Source organism: Oryctolagus cuniculus, chromosome 19 (assembly GCF_051225735.1).
Source record: "Oryctolagus cuniculus isolate XC-2025 breed Fujian yellow rabbit chromosome 19, ASM5122573v1, whole genome shotgun sequence".
Classification (NCBI taxonomy): domain Eukaryota; kingdom Metazoa; phylum Chordata; class Mammalia; order Lagomorpha; family Leporidae; genus Oryctolagus; species Oryctolagus cuniculus.
Genome location: NC_142885.1, coordinates 26466616 through 26483253, shown reverse-complemented (window position 1 = coordinate 26483253; position 16638 = coordinate 26466616). Strand labels below are relative to the sequence as shown.

Sequence of the window (16638 nt, the reverse complement as noted above, 5' to 3'; positions counted from 1 at the left end):
CCATCGCATCTAAAAGTGGCAACTTCACTTCTATAGATTACCTTTTAGGTACTCTATTAGTTTCCACAGATCAGGGAGAAAATATGGTATTTGTCCTCTTGTGGCTGGCTTATTTCATTAAGTATAATGGTTTCCAGTTTAATCCATTTTGTTGCATTTTATTTTAAATCACTGTGTAGTATTCCATAGTGTATATAAAAAATAATTTATTTATCTAGTCTTTAGTTGATGGACACCTGTGTTGATTCCATATCTTAGCTATTATGAACTGAGCTACAATGACCAAACACTGCCATCACAATCAATGTGGTTGTCATAAACCATGATAGTCTGTGTAGCCATAATCAATTGAACAACATTATCATACCATAAACCATTGTGCCATCTTTGTCAATTGCGCTGCCATAAAAATAATATCATGCCCTATTGTGCCATCACAATATGTTGTGATGTCATAAACCAAGGAATCATCATGAAATCATCAATATTGATGTCATTAAAAACCATTGGATTATAATAAAAATTTTGATGAGAAAATCATTTTGTGATAAACTACCATTCTGATGACATAAAACTACCTCTGTGATGTCATAATGTATTGTGTTGTCATAAAAACCATTTTGGCATCATAATCAATTTTGATACCATAACCATCATTGCAATATCAAAGTCAATTGTGGTGCCATAATACCATTGTGATGTCCTATTCAATTGTGATGTCATAGTACATTGTTGTCATAAACTAATGTTGAGATGCCACAAATTATCATTGTCATAAACCAACCATTGTAATATCATAATCAAATTTGAAGTAAAAAATGTTGACATAATCAATTTTGATGTATTAACCATCATTGTAATATTTTAGCCAATTGTGATGATAGAAAACCATTGTGATACCATAATCAATGTGAAGTCATAAACATTTTTGATGTCATAAACTAATATTTAGGTGCAATATGCAAAACTTTGTCATATATATATGACATATATATATATATAAATAAACTGTTTATTGTGAACACACAAAAGAACTGACATCATAAACTTATCATTGACATAAACTGAGCACTGTGATGACCTAAACCTTAAATGACACTACAGCCCAAATGGATCTAACAGATATCTACAGAACTTTCAATCCTACACTTAAAGAATTTACATTCTTCTCAGCAGTACATGGAACCTTCTCTAGGATTGACCACATACTAGGCCATAAAGCAAGTCTCAGCAAATTCAAAAGAATTAGAATCATACCATGCAGCTTCTCAGACCACAGTGGAATGAAGCTGGAAATTAGCAACTCAGGAATCCCTAGAGCATATGCAAACACATGGAGATTGAACAATATGCTCCTGAATGAACAATGGGTCATAGAAAAAATCAAAAGAGAAATCAAAAACTTTTTGGAAGTAAATGAGGATAACAGCACAACATACCAAAACTTATGGGATGCAGCAAAAGCAGTGTTAAGAGGCAAGTTTATATCAATAGGTGCCTACATCAAGAAATTGGAAAGGCACCAAATAAACAAGCTTTCAATGCATCTCAAGGATCTAGAAAAACTGCAGCAAACCAGACCCAAATCTAGTAGAAGAGAAATAATTAAAATCAGAGAAGAAATCAACAGGATTGAATCCAAAAAATATTACAAAAATAAGCCAAATGAGGAGTTGGTTTTTTGAAAAAATAAACAAAATTGACACCCCATTGTCAAAACTAACTAAAAAAAGAAAAGACCCAAATCAATAAAATCAGAGATGAAAAAGGAAATGTAAAAACAGACACCACAGAAATAAAAAGAATCATCAGAAATTACTACAAGGACTTGTATGCCAGCAAACAGGGAAACCTATCAGAAATGGATAGATTCCTGGATACATACAACCTACCAAAATTGAGCCAGAAAGACATAGAAAACCTAAACAGACACATAAATGAGACAGAAATTGAAACAGTAATAAAGGCCCTCCCAACAAAGAAAAGCCCAGGACCAGATGGATTCACTGCTGCATTCTACCAGACATTTAAAGAAGAACTAACTCCAATTCTTCTCAAACTATTCAGAACAATTGAAAAAAGAGGGAGTCCTCTCAAATTCTATGAAGCCAGCATCACCTTAATTCCTAAGCCAAAAAAAAGATGCAGCATTGAAAGAGAATTACAGACCAATATCCCTGATGAACATAGATGCAAAAATCATCAAAAAAATTCTCGCCAATAGAATGCAACAACACATCAGAAAGAACATCCACTCAGACCAAGTGGGATTTATCCCTGGTATGCAGGGATGGTTCAATGTTCACATTAACAGACAGAAGAAAAACCATATGATTATCTCAATAGATGCAGAGAAAGCATTCGATAAAATACAACGCCCGTTCATGATGAAAACTCTAAGCAAACTGGGTATGGAAGGAACATTACTCAATACAATCAAAGCAATTTATGAAAAACCCACGGCCAACATCATATTGATTGGGGAATAGTAGGAAGCATTTCCACTGAGATCTGGCACCAGAGAGGGATGCCTACTCTCACCACTGCTATTCAATATAGTTCTAGAAGTTTTAGCCAGAGCTATTAGGCAAGAAACTAAGATATACAAATTGGGAAGGAAGAACTCAAACTATCCCTCTTTGCAGATGATATGATTACTTAGGGAATCCAAGGAACTCTACTAAGAGACTATTGGAACTCATAGAAGATTTTGGCAAAGTAGCAGGATATAAAATCAATGCACAAAAATCAACAGCCTTTGTATACAAAGGCAATGCCATGGCTGAGAAAGAACAGCAAAGATCAATCCCATTCAAAATAGCTACAAAAACAATCAAATACCCTGGAATAAACTTAACCAAAGATGTTAAAGATCTCTACGATGAAAATTATAAAACCTTAAAGAAAGAAATAGAAGAGTATACCAAGAAATGGAAAAATCTTCCATGCTCATGGATTGGAAGAATCAACATCATCAAAATGTCCATTCTCCCAAAAGCAATTTACAGATTCAATTTGATACCAATCAAAATACCAAAGACATTCTTCTCAGATCTAGAAAAAATGATGCTGAAATTCATATGGAGTCACAGGAGACCTAGAATAGTTAAATCATTCTTGTACAACAAAAACAAAGCCAGAGGCTTTCAGGACATACTACAGGGCAGTTGTTATCAAAACAGCATGGTACTGGTACAGAAACAGATGGATAGATCAATGGAACAGAATAGAAACACCAGAAATCAACCCAAACATCTACAGCCAACTTATTTTTGATCAAGGATCCAAAACCAATACCTGGAGTAAGGACAGTCTATTCAATAAATGGTGCTGGGAAAATTGGATTTCCACATGCAGAACCATGAAGCAGGACCCCTCCCTTTCACCTTACACAAAAATTCACTCAACGTGGATTAAAGACTTAAATCTAAGACCCGACACCATCAAATTATTAGAGAGCTTTGGAGAAACTCTGAAAGATATAGGTACTAGCAAATACTTCTTGGAAAATACCCCAGAAGCACAGGCAGTCAAAGCCAAAATTAACATTTGGGATTGCATCAAATTGAGAAGTTTCTGTACTGCAAAAGGAACAGTCAGGAGAGTGAAGAGACAACTGACAGAATAGGAAAAAATATTTGCAAACTATGCAACAGACAAAGGGTTAATAACCAGAAAATACAAAGAGATCAAGAAACTCCACCACATCAAAACAAACAACCCACTTAAGAGATGGGCCAAGGACCTCAATAGACACTTTTCAAAAGAGGAAAGCCAAATGGCCACAGACGCATGAAAAAATGTTCAAGATCAATAGCAATCAGGGAAATGCAAATCAAAACCACAATGAGGTTTCACCTCACCCCAGTTAGAATGGCTCACATTCAGAAATCTACCAACAATAGATGCTGGAGAGGATGTGGGGAAAAAGGGACACTAACCCACTGTTGGTGGGAATGCAAACTGGTCAAGCCACTATGGAAGTCAGTCTGGAGATCCCTCAGAAACCTGAAGATAACCCTACCGTTCGACCCAGCCATCCCACTCCTTGGAATTTACCCAAAGGAATTTAAATTGGCAAACAAAAATGCGCTCTGCACCCTAATGTTTATTGCAGCACAATTCACAATAGCCAAGACCTGGAACCAACCTAAATGCCCATCAACGGTAGACTGGATAAAGAAATTATGGGATATGTACTCTTTAGAATACTATACCGCAGTAAGAAACAATGAAATCCAGTCATTTGCAACAAAATGGAGGAAACCTGTTGAAGTGAAATTGACACTATGAGAAACAATGACTTGATCAGCTCTTGTCCTGACTGTTGATGTACAATGTAATACTATATCCATTTTAGTATTTTCTCTTTGATTTGTTCTAGTACTATTCGTTGAACTCTGTAATTAACACACAATTATTCTTAGGTGTTTAAATTTTAACTGAAAAGTGATCCCTGTTAAATGTAAGAGTGGGAATAAGAGAGGGAGGAGATGTATAATTTGGGACATGCTCAATCGGACTTGCCCCAAAGGGTGGAGCTAGAATCATGTCAGGGGATTCCAATACAATCCCATCAAGGTGGCATGTACCACTGCCATCTCACTAGTCCAAGTGATCAATTTCAGTTCACTATTGATCACACCGATAGGTCTAAGAGTCAAAGGGATCACACAAACAAGTCTAGTGTTTGCTAATACTAGCTGATAGAATCAAAAAGGGAAAGAACGATCCATCATGGGAAGCGGGATACACAGTAGACTCATAGAATGGCAGATGTCCTAAATAGCACTCTGGCCTCAGAATCAGCCTTTAAGGCATGCTGATCTGGATGAAGAGCCCATGAGAATATTTTAGGCATGGAAAGCCAAGACACCCTGGAAAAAAAAAAAAAGAAGACCTAAATGGAAGATCTCTGCAACTGAGATCTCAGTGGAAAGAACAGGGACATCAAAGAAGTAGGTACCTTTCTCTGAAGGGAGGAGAGAATTTCCTCTTCGACTATGACCCTCTCAGAATAAGATCAAAGTCGGCGTACTCAAAAGTCTTCCATAGCCTTGGCAGCTCATGACAAGAGCCTAGGGAGATTACTGACGCCATAAACAAGAGTGTCAAATTGTTAAGCCAACAACAGGAGTCACTGTGTACTTACTTCTCATGTGAGATCTGTCCTTAGTGTGTTGTCCAATGTGAAGTAATGCTATAACTAGTACTGAAACAGTATTTTACACTTTATGTTTCTGTGTGGGTGCAAACTGATGAAATATCTCCTTAATATATACTGAATTGATCTTCTGTATATAAAGATAATTGAAAATGAATCTTGATGTGAATGGAATGGGAGAAGAAGTTGGAGATGGGAGGGGTGTGAGTGGGAGGGAAATTATGGGGGGTGAGGCACTGTAATCCATTAACTGTACTTTGAAAATTTATATTTACTAAATAAAAAAAACAAAAAATATATACTGATTTGATCTTCTGTATATAAAGATAATTAGAATATATATATTCTAAATAAAAAATAAAAAAGAGGGTAAAAAAAGACTCCAGAAAACAGTTATGCTCCACTTCAAAAAATGAATAAGAGTTATTACAGGAAGAAAGTGTGTTCTTCTAAAGGTGTAAGTGTGTTCTTCTAAAGGAAACAGAATGGGCAAAAGCTCTGAGGTAGAAGAATCCATGGCAAATCCATGGTATCAACCTATCAGATATTGCCAGCCAGACTCTAGAGGTTGTTAGGATTCAAATTCTAGCCTACTGGCTGATTCTGTGGCTCAATTGGCTAATCCTCTGCCTGCGGTGCTGGAACCCAGGTTCTAGTCCCAGTTGTGGTGCCAGATACTAGCCCCGGTTGCTCCTCTTCCAGTCCAGCTCTCTGCTGTGGCCTGGGAGGGCATTGGAGGATGGCCCAAGTGCTTAGGTCCCTGCACCTGCATGGGAGACTGGGAGGAAGCACCCAGCTCCTGGCTTTGGATCAGCACAGGACCAGTCATTGTGGCCATTAGGGGAATAAACCAAGGGAAGGCAGACCTTTCTCTCTGTCTCTCTCTCTCACTGTCTAACACTGCCTGTCAAAAAAAAAATCAAATTGTACCTCTACCAACTACAATTTGTGTTACCTTAGGCAAAATATAAAACCATGATAAGTGCCCTTCTAATGTAAAATGAAGATGATTATTTTACTTCATAGGCAGGTTGGAATAAGCAAATTATCATATACACAGCACATATCTAGTAGTAGTGTTAGTATTATTGTCAGATATTATTTATATATATTATATAATATGATTTGATATTTTACACTACTTGTCTAGATAGAATTAAAACATTGATTATTTTTTCTTCTGTTAAAGGTAAAAAGACTGTGCATACATTTGTTTTAATTTTTAGATTGAAATTAAAATTTGTGTATATCACATACATAAAATAATCATACATTCTAACAATACTGTTCAATGACTTTTGGTAAATGGATACCGGTGGGAAACCATCACCACAATCCAGCTTTAGGGAAGTCCCATTACTCCAAAAGTTCTTACAAGCATTTTTGAAGTCTTTCTCCAATTATACCAATTTTACCCGGCAGACCCATGTAAGTCATAAACTGCTATCTCTCCATATATATTTGCCTCTTCTGTATAAATGGAATTATAGACAATGCAAAAAAAAGACTCTTGTAGAATGAGGTGTGTGGTTGAAGAAGGCTTGGAGGGGCAGTGGTTTTATGCTGTGCAGTGCTCCAATGAAGAGCAAAATCAGTAGAATTTCAACTTATTCTTTCCTCCATTTTGGAATCTCCCAAACCCACAATAAATAAAACCATGAGATTGCAACCATTCTATTATTTTCACAGCAACATGTTGTAAGCAATGACCAGAATCACAAAACCATCTTTGAGAATTGTGGTATTTACTTTGAAATATTAAAGGAAAATATTCCATAATGCAGTTCCAAGGATACAAAATAACAGTTAATGTCAATTAACTGACATGAAAGACCTAGAACATATTTTAAGTACAAAAGCCATCATACATTTTAAATAGAAATCTATTATGCTCCTTGATTCATTCAATAATCCTATAAACTCCTAAAGTACAGGACTGAATTCATAGACTACACTTGTTACACTACAGGCATGGACAGACACACATATTTTCAATAAATTCTTTCTGAGTTTATGAGTGAACTTTACCGAGAAGCTAAGAAAACAGTTTTCTGATTATATCAAGCATTGAGAAATCTGATTGGGATGATTTGTGTGATGCACCTGGCCTTACATGACAGTATTACTCTTTCTTGAGAGGTATAGAAATTTTCCATAGCAGCTCTCTAATGAAAATTGCAAGTGAGATGGAATCCAGTGTTAATTCTAAGAAACAGTAAAACAGCTTTGTAGGATCAACACTAGAATGGAGTTCTATTGCCACAACACGTGTGTCACATTATATTGTGATTGCCAAGAAAAACATAGAAACTTCTAAAACTAGTAAGAAAACATGTAAATGAGCTATTTGTCCAGCATACTTTCCAATAATTCATTTTGCAAAAGTTTCTCCATTCTTTCTGGTTCCCCTCCGCCTCTGGGTTTATGTTGCCCCATATTCAGTCCATCCCTATCTTGCTTTACATGTGAAAATAGAATGAGGATCTTTCTAATGTAACTGGACCTAGATATTTACATATGAAAATATATTATTCATTAAACACTTACTGTTTACCTATTTTAAATCACCATTTGAGATGTGTAGGATAGATGAATAAAACTGATACAAATCAGTGGCTTTGTAAACCCTACATTGTATGAGAACCACAGTTTGTCAGACACTGAATTGTATGAGAACCACAGTTTGTCAGACACTGAACCATTTTGTTTTTATTTATTTAAAAGGCAAAGTAAAAGATAAAGAAGGAGATAAAGAGAGATGGGGGAGAGTGTGATGAGGGAGAATAGAGGGAGAAAGCATCCAACCACTGGATCAATCATCAAGTGCCCATCTTTAAGACTGAATCAGTCCAAAGTCAAGAGCCAGGAACTCCATCCAAACCTCCCAGAGGTGTGGCAGGACTCAAGCCCTTGCACCATCCTCTACTGCTTTCCCAAGTACATCAATAGCTACCTGAATGGTGGTTGCTAGCATTCAAAGCAGCACTCCAATATGAGATGTGAGTATTCCAAGCTGTAGCTTAACCTGCTGAGATGCAATGCCTACCACACACTGAATTATTTTACACAAGTTACACATCCCTCACAACAAGGAGGCAGGTGCCTTTATCATCCACACTTTATAAGAAGTTGTAATAAATGTTTAAATGCATGGCTACATGTCCAGTTTTACACACACAGGAATGATTCCAATCCATGCATCTAACTCCAGAGCATCCAGCCTTAATCATGACAAAACCCAAACTTTATGAAATGCTGGTAGCACACAAATATGTAGAAAGAGAGGCATACTATACAATTATTCCCTAGCATGCTAATTTGTAATTGTCCTAATTATGTTTACTTCCCACAAGAAAGTATGCTTTCTGAGCCAAGCAGGCCTTAGAATACAGAAGTTAAGGGAACACCTTACTGTTTGTTGTCCAGCTGCTTGGCCTCTTTTGGCCTCAGTTTCCTTATGGATAAAAAAACCCTCAATGTCCAACTCACAGAGTAGCAGAGAGAATGAAAAACAAATGTGTGCAGAATGCTTGGCTCACAAGAAGCACAATAAATTGCTGCTGCTATCAGTATTCCTAGACACAGCACTGGCTCCCACAGCATGAAGCCAAAGCTGGGCATACAGTAAATCACTGAAAAATATAGGTTTTTGGGTATTTCTCATATCTTCCAGGTTCCTTGGATATTTCTACCCATTCAACAAACATTTGAGCAGTTTCTATTTCATGTCAGGCTGTTCAAAGGGGTGAACCAAACAGAAAAGTTGTCTACTACTCACTATATAATGCTATGGTTGTCACCCCCTAACTTGCCTTCCTTCCTAATACAAAATTAGAAGGCAGGCACTCTCTCTAGGCAAATTTACCAACATATTAAACATCTAACCTTAATGTCACTACAATTATTTTATCACGTTTTTGCAAATCAATGCAATCTGAAAATGATTTCTTTTTTTAACCTGTAAAAATAGGCTGGTTGGAATTACGATTATGAGGCAGGATGTTAAGCTTCCACCTGCGATAAGTTACAAATACACATTTCAAACCACATGCTTTCACTATGTGGTGATTAACTGAGGCAAATTCTACTACGGCCTTGCTTGAGTGTTGATGGTGCAGAGGGACTTGAGGAAATGCACAGGCTCTTCGTCAGCATACCCCACCTGTACAAAGCATTAGGCTTGGTGGAGAAGAGATATTCCAGACTGTCCATGCCAACCAAGGATGAGAAACGGTAAATGAGAAGTGGGGAGAAACAATACCAGGGTTCATGGTAAAAGGAAGAGTCCCGCCTTAATATGTTGACCATGCAGGTATACTAAGGACTTGTCCTCCTTTTCGCCAATGACCCAGCAGGCTGGTTCACCACACTAATGAAGTAATACCTGATTCAGTGCCCACAGGTCACAATTATCTAGGCTATGAGCCCAGCAAACAGATGAGTGTCACCCACAGAGTTGCCTGTGGGGTGCATGAACTACTGTGCCAAGGGACCTGCTATGGAGACTATCTGCAGGGATGAGCCACATCAGTGCTGAGGAGTGTCTGAAGCAACACATGAAGTTTATCTGAGACAACTTGGGATCCCCCTTCAACACAGCATCTAATAGTGACCACTTTGATGTGGATGGCCAGATGTGCTATCAGCTTGTGGAAAGTGGATGTAGAGGTGTCAGGCAGAACAGCACCTGATGGCACATCTTTAGCTTCATAGTTCTGAGTGACAAGCACAGCAGGAAGCTGCTGCTGTGAACACACCATTGCGTGGATGTACTTGGGTATTTTCTAGAGTGTTGAGGGTCTGCACAGCTTAAATTCAGGGGCTATGACCATCAGGGCCAGGAGAGTTGGTTTGGACTATTGTAGGACTCCTCTTAAAATAACAGAGGGGTGAGCATTGGGGAACAGCATGTAAGATGGCTCTTTCGAGACCCACATCCTATATTAGAGTGTGTAGGTTTGAGTCTCACTCCACTTCCAATCCAGCTTCCTACTAAAGTGCACCCTAGGAGGCAGCATATAATAGCTCAGATACTTGAGTCTGTGCCATCCACACTGAGTTCTGGCATTTTCACTTCATAAAACCTGATGTTTTCACATCACAACCTGGCTGAATTCCAGCTATTGTGAGTATCTGGAGAGAACAATGGATGAGAGATCGCTGTGCCTTTAATGTGAATAAAATTAATTTTCAAAATTTAAATAAATCCCCTGCATCCATGTGGTCAGAGTGGGACTATTCCAGTTGGGCCCCTTCCCTGTGGGGATGGCAGCAGCATAGACTAATTGAAAAAATGCCTGAATACCTCAGTGGCCTCCTTTTCTCAGTTGTGCATCATTGTTTGACATAAGAAAGTTCATGATGGAGTGTTATTTTCCAGATCACCAACACACATTGCAGCAAAGGAACACCTTATGTTCATCCACTCTGCATGGAGGACCCCATCAGCTCTGCTTCCCAGATGATACGAGTCTCTCATGTGGGTTACAGGGACCCACATACTTCAGCCATCACTCCCTCCAAAAGTGCATATTAGCATAAAGCTGGAATTGAGAGTTGTGACTGTAACCTAGGCATGTCAATATAGGATGTGGACATACTAAGCAGGGTTGTAACACATGCCAAATGTCAATCCCTCAGTGAATTTTTGAAGTGCCTCTGTATATCCAAGGCTTTCAGAGAAAGGAGACAGAGCCTTCTGGGCCCTGCCCCTTTACTACATAGTTTCTGCTTCTCCCCAACATTGCACACTGCTTCATGTGTCTCTCTCTGTGCATGCTCACTTCTGAGGTCTCTTCATGCAGACAGGGAAGAGCAGCAGAGCACAGAAGAGTGGGTCTGGGAGACAAGGCAGATTAGGGAAAAACTGGACTGTGACAGTTTCTGCCTGGATCCTGCCACTTAGTGTTTAGTGACCACATCTGAAGCAGAGGAAAATTGTTCATCTACATGCCAAAAACTGAAATATAATATCTTTATATTACCCCAGGCATGAAAGTCAAATCAAAATGAATTGAAGGCTTACATAAAAGGTCTGAGAATATAAAACCCCTTACAAATGGAAGCAAATTCATTGATATTAGTCTCAACAATGATTGTTTAGATATGACACTAAACGCATAGGTGACAAAAGCAAAGACTGAAAAAAATCTAAGAAATATTCTGCATGTGATAGGAAAAACAGAACAGATGAAGTAAGAAATGAAGAAAACATTGGACAACCTGAGTTTGAACACAAACAACTCAAAAACAAATATTGTAATAAAAATTGCACAAAGGATTGATCAGTTTTCCATTGAATATATACAAGTAGCCAACAGGTAACTTAAAAGGGGTTCAGAAACAGCTAATGAAGACTACAATGCTAATTAAGACCACAGTGATTATCATCTCATATGTGTTAAAACAATTATCCAAAAGTAAAAAGATAACATTGGCCCAGGGTGGAATAAAGGAAAATAAAAATTGTTCCTGAGAAAGTAAATTGGTACATCCAATATAGAAAACATTATGTAGGTCTTCAATCAAAATTAAACATAGAACATATGACAAAGCAATCTCACAACTGCGTGTATATCCAAAGGAAACCAAATCAGTATCTCAAATAGATACCTTTATCTCCACATTACTGGCAGCATTATCTACAAGAACAAGATATGGAGACAACCCCACTGTCAACATATGAATAAAGAAAATGTGATAAACACACATACACAGGAATCACAGACAACCTTAATAAGGAAATTCTTCCATTTTGTCAGGATGTGGATCCAAAAATATGAATGTGGACATTAGGCTATTTGAAATAAGGCACAGAAAGATAAATGCCACACAATATCACTCATATGTGTAATCTAAGAAAGTCGCACTTAATCACAGAATAGAATGGTGGTTGTCATGGGCTGAGAGTGAAGGACATGGGAAAATGTTAGCTGAACACACATTTGCAGCTATGAGATAAATTAACAAAATTAACACTTCAAGACCTTAATATTCAACACAGTAAATAGTTGATTATGATATCACATACTCACAACTTGCTAATATCTTCCATATTCTTTAATAACACAGGGATGTAATGTGATGGATATGTTAGATTGTCTTAATCATTTCACAATGTATATGTACAAGAGGACTCCAGAAAGTTTATGAAAAAATGTAATCAAAAGATAACGTGAGGCGTCTCGCGGGTCCTTTCTGTCCTCCGGTTGTTACAGGACTCCCTGAGCAGACGCTGCCATGAAGAGGACCCGCGATGAGGTGGACGCCATGCTGCAGATCGCCAAGGTGAACGCGGCCGAGCTGCTGCCTGCCGTGCACTGCTTAAGCTTCGGCCCTGGGGCCGGCGGTGGCGACTTCTGCCTGCTGGAGCTGGAGCCCGCGCTCTGCCAGCAGCTGGAGGCCGGGCACAGTTTTGTGATTCGTGGTGATAAAGATGAACAAGCAGTGCTGTGCAGTAAAGACAAAACATATGACTTGAAAATAGCAGATACTTCAAATATGTTGCTTTTCATTCCCAGTTGTAAAACTCCTGATCAGCTGAAGAAGGAAGAAACACACTGTAACATTATTCACACTGAGATCTTTGGTTTTTCTAATAATTATTGGGAGTTAAGAAGATGTAGACCTAAATTAAACAAGCTAAAGAAACTTTTGATGGAAAATACCTATGAAGGACCTGACAGTCAAAAAGAAAAGGATTCAAATCATTCAAAATATACGACTGATGATTTGCTTGATCAAATTCAGGCAAGTGAGGATGAAATAATGACCCAGTTGCAAGTTCTAAATGCCTGTGAGATTGGAGGTTATTGGAGAATTCTTGAATTTGACTATGAGATGAAACTTCTGAATCATGTAACTCAGCTTGTGGATTCTGAATCTTGGTCGTTTAATAAAGTTCCTTTGAGTACATGTCTTCAGGAACTTGGACCATTGGAGCCAGAAGAAATGATAGAACACTGTCTTAAATGTTATGGAAAGAAATACATAGACGAAGGTGAAGTTTATTTTGAACTGAGTGCTGATAAAATATGCAGAGCAACAGCACAGATGCTTCTTCAGAATGCAGTGAAATTCAATCTTGCTGAGTTTCAAGAAGTGTGGCAACAGTGTCCCTGAAGGAATGATAACTAGGCTTGATCAGCTTAAGGGTTTAGCATTGGTTGATAGAAATTCAAGGCCAGAAATCATATTTTTGCTGAAAGTTGATGACTTACCTGAAGGTGATCAGGAACGTTTTAATAGTCTGTTCTCTATAAGAGAGAAGTGGACAGAAGAAGATATTGCTCCATATATTCAAGATTTATGCGGAGAAAAGCAAACCATAGGTGCATTACTCACTAAATATTCTCGTTCTTCAATGCAGAATGGTGTCAAAGTTTATAATTCAAAAAGACCCATTTCTTAAAGGAACAACAGTCTTTTCTTTGGGACTAAAGTTGCTTTGTAAAAATCCTGGATATTAAAGGACAAAAATATCCTCTTCTGCATTTTATTTCTGACTTTGAAAACTTAGTCTCTTGTGGCATTTTTTTCCTTAAGCATTTTGAAACTACTACTCTTCTTTATTAAGTTTAATATATTATTTTGCACACACACACACACACACAAAAACGTGAATTTGTCACTCCCCCTCTTCATGGAGGAATGACACTAAACCCTGCCTAGGTTTCCTATCTAAGTCACGGCACCATTATGTCGCTCCCCGTCTTCGTGGAGTAATGACACTAAACCCTGCCTAAGTTTCCTATCTGAGTCACGGCACCATTATGTCGCTCCCCATCTTCGTGGAGGAATGACACAGGACCCTGCGCTGTTCTTTTGTCTGCTCGGCCCTCCCCGGGTTTGCTGCTGGTTCTTCCTGGGTTGGCTACAGTCCCTTCCACCTCCGTGGAAGGGCAGTTCCCCCTGCCACTTTCCCCACTTCCGTGGGGGAGCAGCACACCGCCGGCCGGCTCTCTCGGGGGCTGCTCAGGTGTTCCTTCAGATAGATGTTCCCGTTAGATGTTCCTGGTGCATGTTGTCTCTCTCCTCCTTTATAGTCCTCTTCCGCCAATCCCAACTCTGCTACCCACACGCCGAGTATGCTGCTCTCCTCCAATCAGGAGCAGGTCCTGCTGCTTATTGGTTGAACTGGAGGCAGCTGTGTAGAAGCTGTTTACTCCTCTCCCAGCGCCATATTGTGGGAGAGCAGATGCATAGAATAAGTCTTAATTCCAGTAACTTAGTCTAGTCCGAGTTGCTCCCCACAGAATTGTCCATAACTTTTTAACGTCCCTCACATAGCAAAACATCAGTTTTCATACCTTGATGATACACAAATTGTGTCAGTCATACTCTGACAATCTTGAAAAAAATTAAAACAAGCAAAACTAAACAGGCTCCTATATTAAAATATAAATCCAAAATAACTTAGTAAACTAGACATATCTACAGGATTTGGAAGACTTTCATGCAAGAAAAATAATTTTTAAAACACACATAAATTTGAGTGGTCAAAATTTCTATTTTGAAAGTGCAAATAGAGATGGCACCCTGTACAGAGAAAGTGTAAGTGCTAAGACAATGCCCAAGTACCAAATTACAGGGTCTTTCTGCTTCTCTAAAACCTGGGTGAAAACCCCAAGCCAAATAAAACTTCTGTCTCTACCTTACTCAGTCTATGTTACTGTGATATTGGAAACATATGAAGGAGTGAGACATCCTAGAAACAGCTGTGTAAAGAGGTCAATGCCCTGGAAAGTACCCTGCAGGCCACATATTGAGAAAACTCGGGGGAATGAGGTCCCTGTGGGGAGGGAAGGAGGAACCTACAGCGCCTGTCCCACATGAACCACATACACAGAGCCCACATTCTCCCTAGAGACCACCCAGTCCCCACTGCATAATTGGGGGAGACGTGGAGCTACTGCCACACAGCTGGCCTGCTATGGCTCCGGGCTGAGAAGTCTCACCCAAGCAGGGAAGGGGCAGGACCTCGGGGGTGCTGGGTGCCGGTAAAACCCTCAACCCACGGGTCTGAGGGGACCGAGGGGAAGCCTTGTGCCAGCACTAATATGGAGCCCACAGATGCCGGAGGCCTGTGTCCTCCTGGCCTTCGGCTCCGTTTTCCCCTCTCGGTACAACCAGGTCCACACACTCACCATGTCGCGGTTGTCAGCTTCCTAGGTGCCCAGTGTCCCCGGTGAGTGAAGGTGGAGAGCTGCAGAGGTCGACCTCGCTTGGGAGCCTCCTGGCGGCGGAGCTGTCTCCCAGGAGTTCACTCTGCAGGCAAAACTCTGAGAAGATTGTGACGTCCAGGCCCCGCGTGCTGATGCACTGTGGACGTCACCTTGCCTGATTGGACAGTTTGCCAGCCTTGAGTGCACGGAACGTCACAAAGCACGGAGCCAATCAGCGTCCCCCATAGCAAGGACCCCTAACTTCAAGTTGTCCTGGATGGGAACAGCGAGAGACAGACCTGGGTTCAGGTCTGAAATGGCCGCCCCTGGGCTCTGCCTCCCCGCGGCTGGAGGGCTCTCACCTCCGAGCTCCTGCTACCCACTGGCCTCGCCCTGGGTCCCCGTCCTTCTCCCTGAGGATGCTGCCTGGAGCTGGCGGTAACCTGTTGCAGTGAGTTACAGTTCTGTTTATCCGCTTCCGGCGCTTTCGTTTTCCTTGTATTTCTGCTCATTCTGTTGGGTCGTTTGTATTACTTATTGATTTGAATAACACTTAGATGTAACATAATTTACTCTTTTTTTCTTTTCTTCTGTTTTCTACTCTGCCTATTGATCTTTTATATTTTCTAGTTATTTCTTGCTGGCACTTGGTAAGCTAATGGATTTTTAAAACATTGATCTTTCCCACAACATTAAATTCATTTATCAGTTTATTTGTTTTTAGATTTTATGGATTCTCCCTAAATAAATATCTCCAATATATTGGCAATTTATTGTTAAGAAATTGATCTTTACATCTTATTTTATTTCTTTTTGCTCTCCCCCTTGTCCCCAACTACTTCTCCAATAAGAAGTTGGCACTAGTGGAGACTTCCTGGTCTAGGTTTACTTCCAGGGTAAAAGCTGTCAATGATTCTGTATTAATCATGGTTTTCGTTGTAGGATCCTTTTAAAAAATTTTGATCTGAATAAGAAAGCCATTGCTCTTTTTTACTATACTGCAAGCAGTTTTTAAAAATTACATGCTGATTTTTAAATGTTTTTGAACATTAAATTGTCATGTGATTTTCTCCTTGAATTTTTCACCTACCTGGAAAAGTTACATGACTTGTTAAGAAATGTTAACCACCTCTTGTATTTTTTATTATATGTGACTTGTTATTCATTATATTTTCATATGTGATTTCATTTATTATAAAAATACTAAGGATTTATGCATCTGTATATGAAAGAAAGTTTATACTTAATTTATATTGAAAGTTCCTGTCAACCTTGCATCATTATCAATGTAATGCTGGCTTTCTAAAAGAA

General features: G+C 39.2%; 1 pseudogene; it reads left to right on the top strand.

Annotated features, from left to right (window-relative positions):
• Positions 1 to 12266: 12266 nt before the first annotated feature.
• LOC127489076 (sister chromatid cohesion protein DCC1 pseudogene) lies at positions 12267 to 13708 on the top strand (annotated as a pseudogene).
• Positions 13709 to 16638: the final 2930 nt, after the last annotated feature.